Source organism: Natator depressus, chromosome 11 (assembly GCF_965152275.1).
Source record: "Natator depressus isolate rNatDep1 chromosome 11, rNatDep2.hap1, whole genome shotgun sequence".
NCBI lineage: Eukaryota > Metazoa > Chordata > Testudines > Cheloniidae > Natator > Natator depressus.
This window is the reverse complement of record NC_134244.1, coordinates 38,853,547-38,873,173: the sequence shown is the minus strand read 5'-3', so window position 1 is coordinate 38,873,173 and position 19,627 is coordinate 38,853,547. Positions and strand designations below refer to the sequence as shown.

The 19,627-nt window shown below is 44.3% G+C and overlaps 1 protein-coding gene across 1 annotated transcript in view; it reads right to left on the bottom strand.

Annotated features, from left to right (window-relative positions):
* Nucleotides 1–19,364, bottom strand: part of MYO3B (myosin IIIB) — a 340,336-nt gene extending 320,972 nt beyond the window's left edge. The window contains exons 1-3 of the mRNA XM_074967534.1: nt 19,181–19,364; nt 15,047–15,113; nt 14,796–14,835 (exon numbers count right to left, since the gene is read on the bottom strand). The gene's annotated coding sequence lies outside the window, so the exon portion shown is untranslated. The remainder of the gene's footprint in view (nt 1–14,795; nt 14,836–15,046; nt 15,114–19,180) is intronic.
* Between the last annotated feature and the right edge of the window lie 263 nt (nt 19,365–19,627).

The window sequence follows — 19,627 nt, the reverse complement described above, 5'->3', positions numbered from 1 at the left end:
AACCATTTGGATATTGCTTTCACTGAGGTCTAATCTAAACTGCACTAGTGACCCTTTAAAAGGCCAAAGGTGCATTCAACCACCATTCTTCACCTCCTCAGTCTATAGCTGAACAGTTCCTTGCTGCTGTCCAGGTGGCCAGTGTCCGGCTTCATGAACCATGAGCGCAAGGGGTAGGTTGGGTCTCCCAGGATCACTATTGGCATTTCAAAGTCACCAATGGTGATGTAAGCAGGGTCTGAATGAATGCTTCCCTGACATCTACCTGGGAGGGGGAGAGACTTGGGTGTGTTTCTGTAAATACAGTTTACTCCTGCTCTGCTTACATATTCAACAGATATAGCGGTGCCAAAGTAATCAACTTTGGCTGGTGTTGGGTACAAATCACCTTAGTACTGAATGCAGGGGTGGTGAAATATGATTTCCCATGTTGTAATTATTGTAGGCATGTGAAAGGGACTTTTTTGGGTTGCTGGACTTAAGAACCTGAGGAGAAAAGGGCACTGCCCAACCTGCTTGGGGTCGGTCTTTTACTCATGGCTTATGTTTATGAACCCTGTTTGCGGTGTTTTCCCAGATTAACACCGAGTTACTTCCCTCCTTTCATTAAAAGTTTCTTTTCCATGCTCAGACTCTGTGCTTTCAAGTGGGGAAGTATTTGGTGTGTAAATTTCCCAGGTTACTGGGTGGGGGCTCGAGCCAGTTCTGTGTGGTATCAATGGAAAGGAACCCCTAGATATTGAACCCGGCCCTGGTTGCTGCTGGCTCCACCTGGCAGAAGAGTTACAGTTATTTTGCATTCCAGAAAGAAAGTCCCTGCTTGCAGCTTTCTGAATAGACCTGTGTTCTTAAAGATGCATATGTCATGCACCTTCCCTGATCATCCCATGTTGAAGTCGGTTAAATGGCCCTGGTAATACACCAGCACTTGCAACACCATTGAAAAGTATCCCTTGCTATTTATATACTCTTTGGCAAGGTGATCTGGTGCCAAGATAGGGATATGTGTGCCATCTATCATCCCACCGCAGTTAGGGAACCCTATTGCAGCAAAACCATCCAGTATGTCCTGCATGTTGCCAACAGTCACTACCCTTCTTAAGCAAAAGGAGATTAATGGCCCTGCATACTTGGATCATAACAGCCCCCACAGTGGATTTACCAACTCCAAATTGATTCCTCACTGACTGGTAGCAGTCTGGCATTGCAAACTTCCACACAGCAATTGCCACTCACTTCTCCACTGTCAAAGCAAGTCTCATTTTAGTGTCACTGCAATGCAAGGCTGGGAAGAGCTCCGTGCACAGTTCCTGGAAAGTGGCCTTGCGCATATGGAAGTTCTGCAACCACTGATCATTATACCATAGCTGCATAACGGTGCAATCCAACCAGTCAGTGCTTGTTTCCTGGGACAGAGATGGCACTCCACTGTGTTCAGCTGCTGTGGGACTGCCAGCAGAAACCAGGAATTGTTTCGTTCTATGCCTTCCAGCAGGGCTGCTTGAAGGACATTGCCATGTTCTGCATGGCTGCTCCTCTCCCAGCTCTGGAAATACTGCAGGAAGATAGGTGGTGTTTGTAATGCTCCAGAGAAGAGTGCACAGCTGAACAGGGTCCATGCTTCTCAGGAGATGGCATATGTGTGGCTATGCCAGCCTTTAATGGCATGAAATATTATGGGTTTCAGTTGAGATCAGGGGTGTGGAGGAGAAAACTGCATCACGGGACGTTGAAGCCATGTTCCCATTCCCCCTTGTGAGAATGTTTTGGTCCCATGAGGCATTGCAGGCGCTTTCCAAAACCTCCTGCAGCGAGTTGCACTGTGGGATAGCTGCCCACAGTGCATTGCTCTCAGCATGGATTCAAGCGCTGCTAGTGAGGATGCGTTCCACCAACACAAGGAGTGTGGTGTGGACACGCACTACTGATTTACTGCGGTGACTGGATATTGATTTAACTGAAGTAGACTTAAGTTTGTAGTGTAGACATGCCCAGTAACATAAGGTAGTGGGGAGTGCTACAGTGGTTCAGAGATTCCTCCTTCTGCGCATGAAGGGGAGAGAGCCCCATTATGTGGATCTGGTGAAGCATTGTCCAGGCCACAGATACCAGAGATGGAAAGGGAAAGGACCTATGAAGTCATCTAATCCATCCCCCTTGACAGTATGGCATTGTTCTCCACAATACATTTTCAAGTGCTTTATCTAATCTGGTTTTAAAAGTTTCAACTACTGGAATTTCCACTATCGTTCTGTGGATTAAACAAAATATTCCCAGTATCTTGTTGGAGTATATGCTCTTCAAACCAAGGAATGTGCTTTCTTTTGTGTTTTTACAGTGCCTAGCACATTGTGTGAGCTAGCAGAATACAAATAAATAATTGCCATATTAAAGGATTTATTCTGGATAATTCATAATGTGAAATGTAAAGGCATAGCACAAAGTACTATGAAAGTACTCGGGTGTATGGATGTGTTTGTGACATGCACACACAAAGAGAGTAGCCCAGCGGTTCTCAAACTTCATTGCACTGTGACCCCCTTCTTACAACAAAAATTACTACATGACCCCAGTAGGGGGGATGGAAGACCGAGCCCGCCCGAGCCCCGCTGCCCTGGGCTGGGGGGCAAAAGCTGAAGCCCAAGGGCTTCTGCCCTGGGCAGTGGGGCTTGGGCTTCAGCCCTGGGCAGTAGGGCCCAGGGCCAACACTAGCCTTGGTGACCCATTAAAATGGGGTCCCAACCCACAGTTTGAGAACCCTTGAGGTAGCCCAATATTTCTGTCCTTACAATATTGCTATTTTCAAAATACTGAAAATAGCTGAACTGTCTAGAATTTGTTAACTGCTACTTGCAGTTTCCATCACATCATTTCTGAAAAGCAGGACCTACTTCAGAGGGCGATTATCATCTTTTCAATCCACTGAATGATGGAAATGTTCTATAAATCCCTAAGTGGATTTGTCGCCATGTTTCTGGAGGCAAAACAGGAAGCAGTTTCTGCTCCACCAGCTCTACAACTGGATGAGCTAACACAAGTACTATACAAACAGCTATATCATGGTCAATCTTTTCATCCACTTACATAAAGGTAAAGTCTGACATCATTTTAACGTACTAGTGTTTGGGCCTGACATGGACATTTTGGGTGTACAAGGAATACAGTAACAAATCCTTATTGCTCTATAGAGTATACAATTCCTATATCCCTCAGGTATCATCTGGCATTTATATAGCAAGTGAACCTTTTAGGAATAAAAAGGATCAGTATTACAAAATACATAACATGTTCATGCTGTTTTTGTTTAACCAATAGTCAGTGATTATTCTCATAAATAAGATTTAATTCTAAAATCTCCTAACATGTAAAGCAAATCCTGGTTCAGAGCCTGGTCAAAGAAACCCAACCACCTACCTTTTCAACTTTTGTTCTTTTCTTCTTTACATTAAATTAACAGTTCTTACACACCTCTGCGGATTCTGTATATTTTATGTACTGAAGATTACTCTCAGCCTGAGCAGGACTACAAAAGAATCCAGATCTTTAGTTTATGGGAGTTCATAAAAGGTACATAGATGCTAAGTCTGAAGTATAACAAAATATGCCTCTGGCTGATGAAATATTCATGCCTATTTGTCATCAAGGACTAACATCGTTTCTGGAAGGCTTTAATGAGTAAATAAGAATACAGAAGCTCTCCCGCCTTTCTACAGAAATGACATGTACAAAAATACCTTTGCTACATTGAACTTTGGGTGTTGGAGTAAGAGGCATCCATAAACTCTCCTGGTAATGTCCCATTTCCATGAAAACCAATAACTTCAGTATTTAGGATATAGTTTTCATCTGCAAATGATGATTCTACCTCTCAGGAACACAAATCTGGACTTTGTAATAGCCCCATCCAAACTGTACCGAAGATTATGACACTCACGGTCCCACCTGTGGTTCACATTTTCTCCAGGTGTGCATCCTTAGCACTCAGAAATGGAAAGTTACGTTAAACAGAAAGAGAAAGCTACCGTAGCTCACCTTGCAATGTTACAAATGTGCCTCTTGGTAAATCAGTGTTACTGTGGCATTCCTTATAAGAAATATCAAAGTAGTGTTAATTACTTGCAAATGGAAATTGCAAAGATGCTGGCCTACATTCTTGGCTGCACTGTAACCACTTTGCACAAGTCCGTAGCTGCAAACACAAAAGGATCAGGAATGTGATTCTGCAACTGCTCCATACAAGGCAGAGCAAGAGATGAGAAAACAAGAGACAGTTGGTTCTTAGAGCAGAAACCTTTGCAATAATTTGACTGGTGCGACTGCCTGTATCTCACATGATGCGAAACAACTATCCATCAGTTCTGAATAGTGTATTGAAGTAGCAGGAAATCTCCTCAACTCACTCTGTACATGCTCATTCAAAGGAGAAACTAGAGCCCCAATATTTTACACCACATTTAGTCCCAGATTTCAGGACAACATATGCAAAACAAATACTGTAGCACTGCAAACCACATGTTCAAAAATCGTGAGTCTGAACACAAGAAATCATGAGACTGGTATTAAAAAAAATCCCAAGATCGTGGAAAAGGGAGGCTGGTTTTTAGGGGGTGGTGTTTTGGTTTGTCTTCTGATTTTGAGATTCCCCTTAATTATCCCCAACAAGTGTGTTACAAACCACAGGTCGAAAAATCAACCTGAAATGCATGAAAAGGTGCAGGCCTCATTTCATCCATGCACTTGCTCCAACTCCCTTCAATATTACAAAGAGGAGGAGGAGGAGTTAGAAACAAGGTAACTAACATGGCGTAACTGTCTTCTTGAATGAGCATGGAGAGTTCAATCCTTGAGGGGGCCATTTGGGATCTGAGGCAAAAATTCAGGATTGGTCCTGCTTTGAGCAGGGGGTTGGACTAGATGACCTCCTGAGGTCCCTTCCAACCCTGATATTCTATGATTCTATGAAGGAGGTACCAATTCCATACATGAGGAAGGAGGATGAAGTGTGAAGCAGGGCATGTTATTGTAAGGGATTGCCATCAGAGCTTGCCAATTACAGCAGGGAAAATAAATCAATTCTAGTGGAAGAACTGAAGAGATGTAATGTGTGCTCTTAGAGCACTGGTGATGAGTCTGCGTGCAAGAGAACCTTTCCCTTAATATCTCTGTCAGGGTAGAGCAACTAATTAGGCAATATTTCATTCAAAGCCCTCCCCCCCATTGCAAGACAATCATTTATTGAGCTCTTGCTGCTTTGTTACATGGTGCTGATTGCTGGTTCATTTTCCAGCTGCTCCTGCAGCTCTGACTCTACCACCAACTTTCTGACTTTGAAAAACCTCATTTGCAGTGCTCCCGCTGCTTTGCTGCATGGTGCTGATTGCTGTCTGTCTTTCCCAGGAGGTTCCCAATCTCACTGTGGCTTAGATTACACTACCAGCTTCCTGCCTACATGGCTGTTATCAGAGCCTCCATCACTACTCCCTGAGGTGCTGTTTGTTGTTCTTCCTCCTGAAGTGGTTAATATTCCCTTTATTTTCTTCTTCTCAAGTCATGGTAAAATGCAGACCAGGTAGTTATACAGCAGCTTCACTGCAGTACACTGCACTGGACCATTCCAAAACACACAGAGCTACTTTCTCTCTCTTTTATTTGTTACAGCGCTGACTGCAGGACTGCAAGTCTCCCTCTCTCCTGTCAGGGACTGTAGTTAAAAACAATGAAATCGATAAGTAAAGGGAGTAAGCAGCACTCGCATGAACTGCCAGTAACCATGTGAATGTCTTTGAAAGGCTAAAGGCAGCGAGTGCAAGGTGAGGGGAGGGGAGAGGAGAGATGGCAGAACTGATGAATCCCCCTTTATTTGCAAAGAACAAAGCTCTGGCTGACATCATTTTGGGAGTTCTTCAAAGACTCTGGATTTTCTTTAAATCCTTTTTTTCCTGATCAGTTTCTGAATCTGTATTTGGCAGATGAAGCCATCCTGTGGACCTCCTCTGCAAGCTAGCGAGGGGTGTGTCTGTGAGGTAAGCACTATCACGTCCCAGCATATGAACATGGAGGTTTTGCCATGCCTACTGTGATACAGCATGGCCAGAGGGTAGCAAGAGCGTGTTAGAAGGAAGCTTTATTCCCTGTAGAGGGAAGAAAGTTTGCTATAGTTAAAGCAATTATAATTATAATGATAATTAAAGCACCTGAAGCCAATTAGAGCACCTGAAGCCAGTCACCTGATAAAACCCTCCTGCTTCAATCAGACAAGGGAAGGAGTTGAAGCAGAGTGGATTGGTGTTGGAGCAGAGAGCAGTTTGGAGGGAAGCAGAGGAGAGTTTGGAGAAGTGCTGCGGTGGGCTAAGACCAAGACCCTAGGTAAAGGGATGCCTGATTTGTGCAGAGGGGGGGCAGGAAGCCCCACAAGCTGAAGGGCAGGAGAGGGAAGTAGTCCAGGGGAAGGAACTGCTAGTTCAAGCAGTTTACTGCTATCCCTAGGGCCCCTGGGCTAGGACCCAGTGTAGAGGGCAGGCCCGGGTCCCTCCCTCTCCACTCCCCTCCTCTAGGACACTAGTGGGGCAGTTAATACCTCAGTTCAGGGGCGAGAAACGGTGCCCTAAACCCGCACCAAGAAGAGAAAGTGCGAGACCCATCAAAGTAGTGCTGGCAATTTGCCACACTACCTACGACCAAAATCAAGTCAAAACAAGTTCCCATTTCTTAATTCTAGGGCCTTCATTTATATCCTTATTGATCCTAAAATCTCTGTCCTTCTAGGCAACCACCAAGATCACTATCTCCCTTCCCCTTTCTCCCTCCCCACCCCCATCTTGGAGGGCAGATGAGCTGCCTGTTTCAAATCTAAGCCTAATCCCTCTTCCTACAGCTGGTCAGCAGGAAGGGTTCATTCGACAAGCAGTTAACCTCTGTGTGGGGAGTGAGACCAAGCACATCCCCTCTGATGTGCAGCTGAGCTTTACCAGGCTACCATCTGAAATATCTGAAGCCACCCTAAATCACTTCTGTCAAGCTACTGGACCAACTGGCTTCACTGATTGTAATTACTGGTGTATGCCATATTACTATCAAGTTATGGTAGTGCCTCGTTGCTAAAATTGGAAAAATCCCGACCATTACTTTCCTTACAAAGCCAAATGTGATGGGAAATCTGAGCTATTGCAGTCCCAGCCAAGGAAATTATTCTTTTTGTGAATTTATACAGGTCTGTGTATTAGCATGTCACAGGGTTCTCTACTCACCACTGGGGTGCCTCCTGGTGGCTCATCTGGGGATTAGCTCACGACTAGTTTGATGTCCCCTCCTTCAGTTTCTTGCCCTGTGGTCTCGCTTTCTCTCTGGAGTCAGATTATTCCCTTTTCCTCACTCGGGGAGCTCCTTCTTTGTGGCTTGAACCTCTGGCCAGGTTGCTTTAGTCCTCCCCTTCTGGGGTATCAAAGTCCATTGGACGACTGTCTCAGGAAGTCTTCTGGTCCACTACCCACTCTGTGCCGTTCCCCAGTGGCTGATAGGGGAACCTGGTCCTGCCAACTACTCCAGGTTCTAACCCAGGGACCCAATGAGAGGCCAAGGTCTGCACAGTCCCAAACCTTGCTGCTGTTTCCCTGGGCTACTTCCTACTTCACCTCTATCAGGCTCCTTCTCCACCCTTCTCTGTGTATGCCCTTCCCTCCAGGCTTCTGTTCTCCCTCTGGTTTCTGTTCTCTCTCTGGTTTCCTCCTTTCCCTCTATAAGCCGAGAGACTGACTGCAGGCCTTCTTTACTGCAGCCCCCTTCTTACTTGCTACCTCCAGGTTTTAGAGCAGCTTATCCTGCCCCTTACCCAGCTGGGCTTCATCATCAATTAAAGGCTTATCAGACTTGACTCTCCTGCAGGTGCAGCCCGTCACAGGGTTAATTGGCCCTCTCTCTCTCCTCAGGCCTTGTGTGGGGTAGGCGCCTCATCACATAAAAATCATTAGGTTAGTGCCAAATGTGCCCTTCTTATGGAAACAGATATAGTCAAACTGCAGAAAAATACTTCATTTTCTTCAATAAAATGGAAGTCTGATTTTAATTGAACTAGTCAAACACTTACATGCTGGTGTGAACTGGGAACGGGCCTTGGTTGTCATTGGGTCAGAGGCAGTTGATGTTGTACATCTAAAACAATCAGCAGGGTCATTTAACCTTAGTCCATTGCTGGATGGCAATTCTTGACCAAGGAAATCAGTGGAGTTTCTATAATATGTTCAGGTTTAAAATCACAATGACAGAGTTTAAGGAAATTAGAGGTATTGCCAGAACCCCTGCCCCGCACCTTCTTAATCTTCCAAAATATAAGATTAGAGACAAGAGATTATTTTCTAAGTATGGGCCTAACAATCATTTATTTAAGGGGAGCTTGCAGTTTGCCTTTCTGAAGGGAGTTGTTGACAGTCTCCTCTTCAAAAAAAAAAAAAAAACCTCTTCAATAGACCCTCAGTTATTGTCATCGCTCCATTGTGCACCTTTAGTTTATGTTGGTAACTGTCCTAATGTCTCCTTGCTGGACTTACATTTGGCCCTTACTTTGCCTTTAACAAAAATATCTATTTTGTTGTTGTTGTTATAGAAGAAACCTACAATAGACTTCTCAGCTGAATTCTGATAGAGTTTTTCACTGACATATAGATCTTCGTGTGAACAATGGAAGCCACATCATGTGAATTTTATAAGCAAATGATCCATCTTTCATCACTTTCAATATATTTGTTGCAAAAATAGAAGCCATCCAGGTGCACCTAAGGTCCTGTCAGGTATTATTAAAATAAATGGTAACCTAGCTGATATTTAGCTCAAAAGTTGCAATTTAATTAAAATGTTATTAGCTTTTTCTATAAATATTGTTATAGATAATGCTTTGCTAAAAGTACAACAAACATCTTATCCAAAACACTTCATAGGTGGAAAAAAAATTAACAAAAAAATAAGGAAATCTAAAGATGGGATCTTTACAATCACGTTAAAAAAGTATTAAGCATTCAGGCCCTGATTCAACACAACACAAACACATTCTTAACTGTAAACATGTGAATAAACCCATCCCTATGCTTCAAAATCTTTGAGCATATATTTAAATCTTATTGAAGTCAGTACACCTAACTTTTTAATCATAGGAAATTATTCGGATCAGATGCCGAAAATCTGTTTATCTCATCTCATGATCTTCCCTTTGTCTTGCCCTATAACACAGCCATTAATACAATGCTCAGTCTGCCATGGTTTCTCATATGGTAGGTGACATTTATGTTAGGTTTGTTTCTTCAGAAGAAAATAGATTAGAGGAGGTGTCTGACAGGTCTTCATATCCACTTCACAGGCTGCACATAAGGTATAAAGATCATCCATGTAACTATTGACAGAAATAACCAGAGAACAACTGAAGACAACAAGCTGTACACTAAACATGCCCGCTCCTTAAGAATTAAACGCAATTAATCCCAGCCTAGCACTCAGCCCTTCAGGAAGTTTGAAAAACAAAGTCTGGAAATCTCTAAGGGCATAACAACCAGTAATGCAAAAGTACTGCATCCCATCCTATTGCCTCCAATTGACTGTACCCAGGAAGACATTTGGAGACAGCAGGCCAAACGCCTCACCAATAACACATAGAAAATGTCCCGTGGAAAGAGAGAGCCACATACAGCTTTCAGTATTGGAAATCTGGGTTGCTTTATTTTTTGGTCATTTTTGTTTTTAATTACTATAACTAAGGCTATGATTTAGTCAGGGGTATTTATAGTATAAGTCATGGACAGGTCACAAGCAACAAATAAAAATTCATGGTCCATGACCTGTCCATGACTTATACAATAAATACTCCTGACTAAATCTGGGGGGTGAGGGGATGCCCCATGGAGCCACTGGTAAGGTGAGGGCCGGAGCCAGTGGCACCAGCTGCCAGGGCTGCTGAGCATTGGCTGTTCTTGCCACCCGGGGACCACGGCCAGGGGCCACGAAGTCGCGGCTGCTCTTGGGGGCCGCTGCCAGGGATCGTCGCTGGAGGCCGCTGACAGTGGCTTCTGCCAGGGGTTGCCGACAGCAGCTGCTCCGGCCACCCTGGGACCACTGCTGGGGGCGACCAAGCAGTGGCTGCTCTGGCTGCCCCCAGGGACCACTGCTTAGGTGGTCTCCAGGGCCAGCTGCACTGGCCACTGCTCGGGGGGTCCCCAGGGCCAGCTGCCCGGGGCTGCAAACAGCAGCCGGTACGGCTGGTCCTGGAGCCCCAGTCATATGCTGAAGTACCATCCATTACAAAAGCAAATTTATTCCAAATACTGGTATTTGCCGGGGGGGGGGCATAAAAGTCTTTGGGATCATTACATGATGCAAAGCATCATAATTTATGACATCTAGTTATCTTACCATTATTCCTGACCCTGTGGAATTGTTCAGTATATATTGTATACAACACAGTTTTATGTTAAAATTTCTCAGAAGGTGTGGCTTCCCTCATGTCTCTTGGGAGACTATTATACAAAACAAACTAATAGACCTCACCTGCTAACAAGTTTTCCTGATATTCAACCCAAAAGCTTGTATGCTTAATTCCATTTTATTTCTTTGATGGTCAACTCTCTTTCCAGCAGGAATAATATTTTCAAACACATGTACAGTACCTAGCAGAAAGGGGTTCCAGTCCTCACTGGGACTCCTTGAAGCTACCATATTACAAATAATAAATAGAGTGATGGAGGGTCTGGAGACCTCGTCATCATTCATATTTTTGTAATCAATGAAAAATTGTTTGGAGAGGAAACTAATTAAAAAGAAAGGTTTTAAACCTGTGGCCGGGACAGGCTGGGTTTTAACCAGACACAAGAATCTGTAAAATGCAGTCTCTGAGGTACGTTGTTAAGCATTTGAAAGACATCTCTTAATCACTGTTAAGGGTCTTTCTTTCCTCAGTGCGCCATCTCTCAGACCTGACCTACACGCACTTGTGGGTCAGCGTAACTATTATGGTTAGGGATGTGGGCTTTTTGTTTGGTTGGTTTTTTGGGGAGGAGGGGGTTGTTGTTTGTTTTGTTTTTACCAAATAGGGACATTGGTACAACTCCTAGTGGACTCAAGGCACCGCTATTCTGGTATAATTATACCAGAATAGCTTATTACCCTTCCTGATGGGAATAGCTATACTGGTATAAAGCACCTTTGTATATAGCTGCATCTACACTAAGAGAGTTGTATTGCTTGGTTGCCCCCAGCAGTGGTCCCAGGGTGGCCAGAGCAGCTGCTGTCGGGCAACCCCTGGCAGAAGCCACTGTCAGTGGCCTCCAGCGGCGATCCCTGGCAGCGGCCCCCAGGAGCAATTGCGACTTCGTGGCCCCTGGCTGTGGTCCCCGGGCGGCAAGAACAGCCAATGCTCAGCAGCCCTGGCAGCTGGTGCCACTGGCCCCGGCCCCCACCTTACCAGTGGCTCCCTGGGGCATCCCCTCACCCCCCAGGAGTAACCCCCCCCCCCAGATTTAGTCAGGGGTATTTATAGTATAAGTCATGGACCATGAATTTTTGTTTGTTGCTTTACTAACTAAATTGGACTTCATCCATTTTGAGTTTCTCCGTGTCATGCATCACACACAAATGTGGTCCCTGGGGGCAGCCAGAGAAGCCACTGAACACAATCTTTAACCATATCAGTATAGTTAAAGTGGTACAATTTTGTGTGTACACAGGCCCTTAGAGAAAGCAACAAGCCTAAGTTCTATTGTGTATAATATAGAAACCTGGAGAAAACTGGTTTGGAAAGGGGGTGTGGGGCAAGAGATGTTGTTAAGAGAGGTCTCTGAACACAGAACAGGGAGTTGCTATCCAGACAGCAAGCAATGCTGACAGCTTGGCCAGAGACGGGATTGCTCTCATGGGAGGTAAGCTATTCACTCCTCTTGTTTTCTCTTTGTGACTCAGCTCAGGATGCCTTATCTAGTTTAGTTTATGAGAAATGAAAATCTAGAGGTGTGTTAAGCAAAGAATTTCCTTTCTTTTAATTCCATTTTCTCTTTCTCTGTTTTTCCTCAATCTTGGTTTAAGAGAGTCCCGTTGCTTCTACGGAGAGGGGCTGAAGGATAAAGACTTTCTGGAACCTCCATTTCCCACCTAGGCCCCCAGTCTGAGTAAAAGTTCAAGGACAGAGGCATCTCCCCAGTGAGGTGTAATGCTGTGGTGAGTAACACACACTGGGAAAAGCCAAAAGACCAAGGAGGAGTCAAGAACTGGCAGCTGTTTTGTTCACAAAAAATAATAATAATTACTCTAATAGCTGGACCATGATAAACCATCTCTCCCCCTCATTGGTGTTTACAGTGTCCTTAAGCTGAGGGCAGGAATACCTGAGCACACTGAATCTAAAGCCTCTCTACGTGGCCCAGAGTAGTAGATGAGTTCTGCTTGCTCGTGTGAATGTTTAAAGGAATGTTTGGGCTGTACTGAACCTAGTCAGCCACACTGCTAAACCACTACAAAGAAAAATTTTGTGATTACAGGTCATCAAGGGCCCCAGCAAAGTACGTGTACCAATGGGACACTAATTTTACATTTGCTACATCAAGTCATGGGTATTTTCAGTGTGGGCACCAGTGACCCTAAAAATAGTGTTTTACCCTGTTATGTTGTATTTGTCTCCTGTTTAATATAATTATTGTGTTAAATATATTGTATGTGTTTCTGTTATTTCTTGAAAGTCTCCAACTATCTGGCAAGTAAGTGGGAATTACCCTGTAATTAAAATTTTCTGCTCAAGCTACCCTGGTAACCCTGCCAGGAAGAAGCAAGGGGGTGAAGGCACCACCAAATAATTTCAGAAGAAAAAAGATACACCCTGCTAAGTGGGTGGCGGAATCCAAAAAACCCCAGACCTGTAAGCAAATTGGCATTAAAGGAGGTAACCAGGTGGAGAGGGGGCACTACAGGAAGATGGGTGAGGATTTTTCTTTTCAAATTGGATTCATAAGTGAGACAAGATCTCCCTTGATATCAGTACTGCAGTCCCAATCCTTGCTCTGTCCACCATAGAAGAGCAGAGCCAGCACTCCCCAGCCTATGGACCCTTTCCAGGTCCCTTATAGTTTGGAGCATTTACTACTCTGGATTTGACTGGCAAGAAGCAGAATTAAGCATGAAAGCCAGTATCTTCTCCTCAACCACCCATAAGAAGCAGCAGATGATACCACTTCATCTCCAACAAATCTGTAAATCAGTAAGGGCCCCCAGCCATTTTACAAGGTGCTGGGTACCTTCACCACACATTAGATCAATGGGAGTTGAGCACATCTGGCACCTCACAGGCTCAAGGCCCTCTATAAGCCACTGATATAGCTGCAGCACAGAAAGCATTTCAGAAAGGAGAGTTTGGCATATAGTACTGACCATTGTCAATTTTATGTCTGCGGATATCTTGCAAAAAACACCTTTGTCAAGGGCATGGGCATCTGCCAGTTAACAGGAGTCAGATCTTTTGCACATGAATGACTTTGTCTAGCCCTGTAAAAATGTGCTAATCTAAACTACATTTTGCCTTGCAAAAATGGAGATCACTTTAGTGCAACAGAGCCAACTGTCCTGTTTTCAGATGTGTTCATACAGTGCATTCAAACGAAGCTAGTCTTTTTAGTCATTTATACATAAGTACCCCACCCAGAGTAGATAGATTTTAAAACATAAGAGGTAACTCCATGTAAGCAAGTCTATAGGTAGGATCTATGTTCCTTAAAACATTAAGATTCTCAATAAAGCAATTTTCTTCAAAAGTTCCTGTATAGGCAGGCTTCTGAATCTTGCATAACTGTAGTTAGCCATTGATTCAGCCACCATCCTTGCCCTGAGAAGGAGCCACCATCTCATTCTCTAGGCAAAGAGCGTATACCACGAGTCAAATAATGAGAGTAAGAAATGCTACACACTTGACAAACCCATTCTTCTTTATAGTTTCCAGGTGGTAAATACATCTTCATGTTCCAATACCATAGATACTGCCCATCAGAGAAATCATCTTCAATGCAACAAACCCATAATTCAAGATTGGCAGTTTATAAAGTACCATTTATAATTATTATTCCTTTTGGGGGAAGCTAGCAGGTGTGGTTATTGGAAGTCAAGTTCTGTGCTGTGTTTCCAGACTCAAAGTTGAAGAGAAAAGCTTTCTCACCAAATGTAACTAGAAATTTAACCAGTCAAGTTGATCCTTACTTCCTAATTATGTACATCATACTGACAGTCCATGAACACCTCTCTAGGATGTAGTTTCTGCACAGGAATACAAGCCAGCAAACTGGAGGGCAGTTCTGCCTTCAGGGAATACTAGCAAAATGGGTATTAGTAATGCCTTGAGGTCAAAACTGTGTCAAACAAGTTTGTGCATATCACAAGGTGGGGTAGGTGTGAGGAGAAGCAATTCAGCAACAACAACAGGGACCACTCCACACAGTTCTATTTCAATAAATTTCCTCAGTTGAATAAGTTATTAGTTCTTTCACCATGTACCATGGTTATGATAAACTGTAGTGCCAGTTATTTTCCCTAACTTGATAGATTCAGTTTCCCAAAGTGTGTAATAAAAGGTTAAGAAATACAGCTGCAAGTATAGCTAGAATTCACCAGCTAACAACTGCTCATCTGGAAGATAATTATGAAGGGTTAGCAGAATTAAACAAGAACTGTTCTATTTTGAATGAAAGGGGACAGAGCAACGAAACTCCTCTTGTAAACATTCATTCCCATCGAGCCCCCTCAAAAGGTGATATATGATATGAATATTAATAACTCTGTCTTACCCGATTCAGTTTGCTTCAAGGCTTGCTGCATTCTCAGATGCTGCAACAACATGAAAAAGCAAAAACTTGACAGCCTTCAAGACATGTGAAATCTTTGGCATTTCTCCAGCTATTTCACAGTGACAGGCCACCCAACCCAACAGCTGTTGAAGTACATGCACCCTATTGTATAGATTACATTTCCATTCCAAAGATGACCCACAGCAAAAGAGAATGTGGTTAAAAAAAACCCTAAAGTTTCTGCTTTTTACCTGCCATGGTTCTTGTTGGCCATATGCTGCACTAGGCAAGAGGTATTTTCTCTTCCAAGCAATAAACCTAAAACAGATACAGATTTAATAATTAACAAGAACTTGAGGAGAACGTTCGTGTGTGATGCATGACACAGAGAAACTCAAAACGGATGAAGTCCAATTTAATTAGTAAAGGGATTGAAGAGAGTTTTCCTGCGCTGCCTGTCACAGGGCTCAGTCAATGTATTTTAAAACCTGAATCCTGGACTGCAAAAGAGCAGGATAAAACTTGGCCAAGATTTTCAAGAGCAACTAGTGATTTTGAAAGTCTTGATTGATCAACACACCTTTAAAAGGCCTGATTTTCAGAACGTGCTCAGCACCAACCCACTGAAAATCAGGCATCTTTAAGGTGTGTCAAGGTGGGCAGCCCAAACTCATTAGTCAGTTTGCAAGTCTTGGCTATTGAATTGTCATTGGAGGGGACTTTCTCGCGAGAGTTGGGGAGGGGGTACCTATGTGGGTATGGTTACACTTTGAACTGGAGGTATGAATTCCAGCTTGAGGAGACAGAGCTTGTCTCCAGCGGCTAGCTGTGATCGAGCTAGTATGGTAAAAAGAGAGGGTAGCTGCAGCAGCAGTAGAGGCTCGACTCCCTGCATACGTACCCCACTGAGACGCGAGGCACACACTTGGGCGGCTGATCCCACCTGCTTGCTCAGGCACTCTATTAGCGCGCTAGCTCAATCCTCAAGCTTGGATTTACACCTCCAAGTCAAGGTGTAGACATACCCCTATGTCATGTGACCAGAAGAAAACCAGGAAGGGAAGTTTTCCTTAGGAGTAGAGGGAGCTGTTTGGAGGGAGCACGCTGAGCAGAGAGTTGTGGGCAGCATAAGGAGTGACCATGTGGGAAGCGTGGCAAATTGCCGGCACTATTTTGATGGGTCTTGCGCTTTCTCTTATTGGGGAGGGCTCAGGGCACCGTTTCTTGCCCCTGAACTAGGGTATTAGCTGCCCCACTAGTGTCCACTCTGGGTCCCAGCCCAGGGGCCCTAGGGATAGCGGTAAACCACTTGAATTAGCAATTCCTTCCCCTGGGCTACTTCTCTCTCCTTCCCTAACACCAGTCCACTCTGCTTCAACTCCTTTCCTTGTCTGATTGAAGCAGGAAGGTTTTATTAGGTGACTGGCTTCAGGTGCTCTAATTAATCCATAGCAAACTTTCTTCCCTCTGCAGGGAATAAGGCTCCCTTCTAACACTCTCTTGCTGCCCCCTGGCCATGCTGTATCACAGAAGCAATGTGTGTTTGGTGCCTGGTGGGTGCAATAGGCAGCAGTAGTGCCTGTATCACAGGCAGGCTGACCGAGCACTCACAGTAGTATGACAATTGCAGCTCCCAGCCACTGTCACTGTATTACTCTGATTAGAGACGCAAGCATATAAATAATTAAAAGAACGAATGCATCGGTCCTGGAATCAACTGCACCTATATTGCCAGTGGATAAGTCAGCACGTCCAGCTGTGGAATGCTCTGCTACAGCCTGACACCTTCACTTGGAACTCTGACACAGACTGTAACTGCTCTATTGCAATAGCTTGCTCCCAAAGGACACAGGGTGAGCCTTCACTTTTCCCATATTCGTGACAATTTGTGTCACATGCACCCCACTCGCTTTTTGTAAGTACTTCATAAAACGTACAGGGAAAATATTAAGCCCACGAAGCCCAGGAGGCATCCCTGCTTCTTCAGTTTTCATCAGTTTTGCAAGCAAGAAATCCTACGTTAACTGTGTCAAATGTTTCTAAATATGAAATTCTCTCCAAGGAAACAGAAAACCCAGAACGAGAACTCGGGTGCTTCTATGAAATACTTATAGCTCAATGCTCTGTCCACACGTTAACACTGTAACATCACACACTTCCCACAATCACCAGTGCTTCATACTAGCACAGAAAGTTGGGAGAGACAGTAACTAATCCTACTGAATCAGACAGCATTATCCCAAAACGTATTGCTCTCCCCCATCTTTCCTAAACTCCAAGCTGCCCTCCCTTACCTCTCCCCCAATTCCAATGACCTTCAGACACACACAAACCATTTTAAATCTTTGCCCCTTCTGCCATCATATCTACTCGCAAATAAAAGAGCCCAAAAGATGGTTCAAGTGAAAAAAAAATTACCTTCCTGTATACCTAAAACTCACACCAGCCTTTTGGGAAACTGTAGTCAGTGACTCAGTTCACTGCATGCTGGAGCTATTTTATGGTGTCCTTCATATCCAGAATACATTTCCCACTAATCATGCTAGTTAACAGAAAAGCTGCACAAGCCAGTGAGCACCTCTGGCCTAATATCTATTGTTCCATACAAAGCACCACCAAAGAATGGGGAGATCTTGCTCCCCCCGCTTTCCCACACTGTGACATCACTACAGGAGAAGGCTCAGGTCTTCTCTGCACAGTCACTTTCTACTGTGAAGTGTTCAGAAGGGAAAGCTCAGCATTGCAAGGGGCAGAGCTTTATTCCACAGTAGGGTCATTCTAGCAGGAGCTTGCAGCATCCCAGCATTCAGTGAGACCCTGTCATCACACAGGAAGTCAGCCTGACCTTACACAGAGCACCATTCAGAAAATAATTCTTCACTGAAGAGACAAAAATTCCTTGTGAAAACATCATTCCCTTGAAAAGCAATTGGTCAGTGATTAGAAGGTTGTTTTTCCACTTTCTTGAACTGGGAACTAAAAATCGGGGCCCCACTCTACAATGCAGTGGTGGGGCCAAGCAAAGAGCCATTCCGTTTTCCCTTTTGCCAAGATGCTGTTTAAATCTGTTTGCACTTCATCAATCCACAAAAATGGTCATTTCTCATCAGCTCTCCCACCTGTCCATCCACCAGGAGAGGGTGCGTGTGACTAGCTGGGACGGTGGAGGGAGGAGAGGGCATGAAGGCAGGATCATCTAAGAAGGAGCAGGATGCCTAAGGCGCTTGGAACACGAGATGGTTGCCATCCCCAGGGCTTTCAAACTGCAGAGCATAACTCCTGTCTTTCTGTTTGGTGTTACTACAGCGCCGACCACAACGGGGTCCTGGCCCATGACAAGGGCTCCAACATGCTACAGTAATCCTACTAATAAATAACAACTCCCCAGCCCTGTAGGATTTAGGAGTGCCCCATGGCAGGGGCCTTCCCCAGCTGCACTGCTCTGCTTCTTTGTGGCTTAGGAGCCCTGTGTAGGCCTTGCATGAACAATGAAAGAAAACAGAATAAGGAAACAGGCTAACAATGGACAAAGCATGAATTCACACGTGGCCTTGTAAATAATGTCGTTAGTAGATAAAGAACTAGTAAGAAGAGTAATGTGTCATAAATTGGCAGCTGCAGTTTTGTTTACTAGCATATTTTGTAGCTTGTGGACAGTCCAGGATTTGTTTATGTAACACGCACACAGTCTATATCTCTAATCTGATTTATTATTGTGTGCTTTTGGAGTTGTGGTAAACCCCTATACCCACCCCCACTGCATTTGAGCTTCATCACTGCAGCATAGTGTTGCTGTATGCCAACAATGATATGAATAAAAAAAAACCTCAATGACGAATCTGGATTTGAGCTAATTTCTTGGGAACTGAGTGAAAAAGGTCTTGGAGAAAAATCTCAGCACCCTGGATGGCAGCAACCCCTTCCTGCTCACGACCAAGTGAATAGGTGACTTAGCCTCTTCTGCTGTTGCTTCCTTTCCTCCTGCTCTCCAGTTTAGGAGCCACTCAGCTTCATCAAATGATTTTGGAACCATCGGACATTGCAAATATTTCCACATAATTCAGTGCATCTCTTTTGCACAAAGAGGAGGCTGGACCCCAGAATTTAGTGAGATGTCCTGGGGCAAATCTTCCACTTCATATACAGAATCTAAACAGTTTTCAGCATTTGGGACATTTGTCAGGCATGCTGCAGCTTTCACATTTTTGCACTGCTGCACCCCCGTTTCATGGGGAGGCAAAACTCTTCCCCGTTGCCACAAAGGGGCTCATCCTACAAAGTGCTCCACTGAAGCAATGAAGAAGTGGGTGCTCAGCCATTCACAAGTGGTTCTCTGTACCTTAGTATCAGCTTCAAAATATGTTGATAAAACATCGAGTGCTTACCTGGCCCCTTGTGTGTAAGGTTTGCATCATGCTTTTTTTCTCACTCCTTTTCTTTTGCCAATCTGCAGCCTCTCCCCTCAGTCCTCTCCTCTTCCCTTGCATGTCCTTGGGTTAATTTCCTAGACTCTGTCTTTAGGCTATTAGATCATCTGCACACATTAACAAAACAGGCTGTCTCTAGAAGGCACTATACAAGTGCAGAGTATATCGTTACACACCCAGTTCTCAGGTCTCCTCTCAGAGGGAAATGAGCAGTGATTTAAACATTTAAGATAAGGGGGAAGTTGCTGGCCTTTATTTTAAAAATGAAGAGGAAAAAAAAAAAAGACCTACCATAGTTTCCAAACTCCTCGCTGAATGCTGACGTGTTTCAGGTTAATTTACACTGCCGCACTCTCTGTAGGAGATTATTCCCCTCTCCTCTGCTTCCTCAGTGATGGAAGGCTG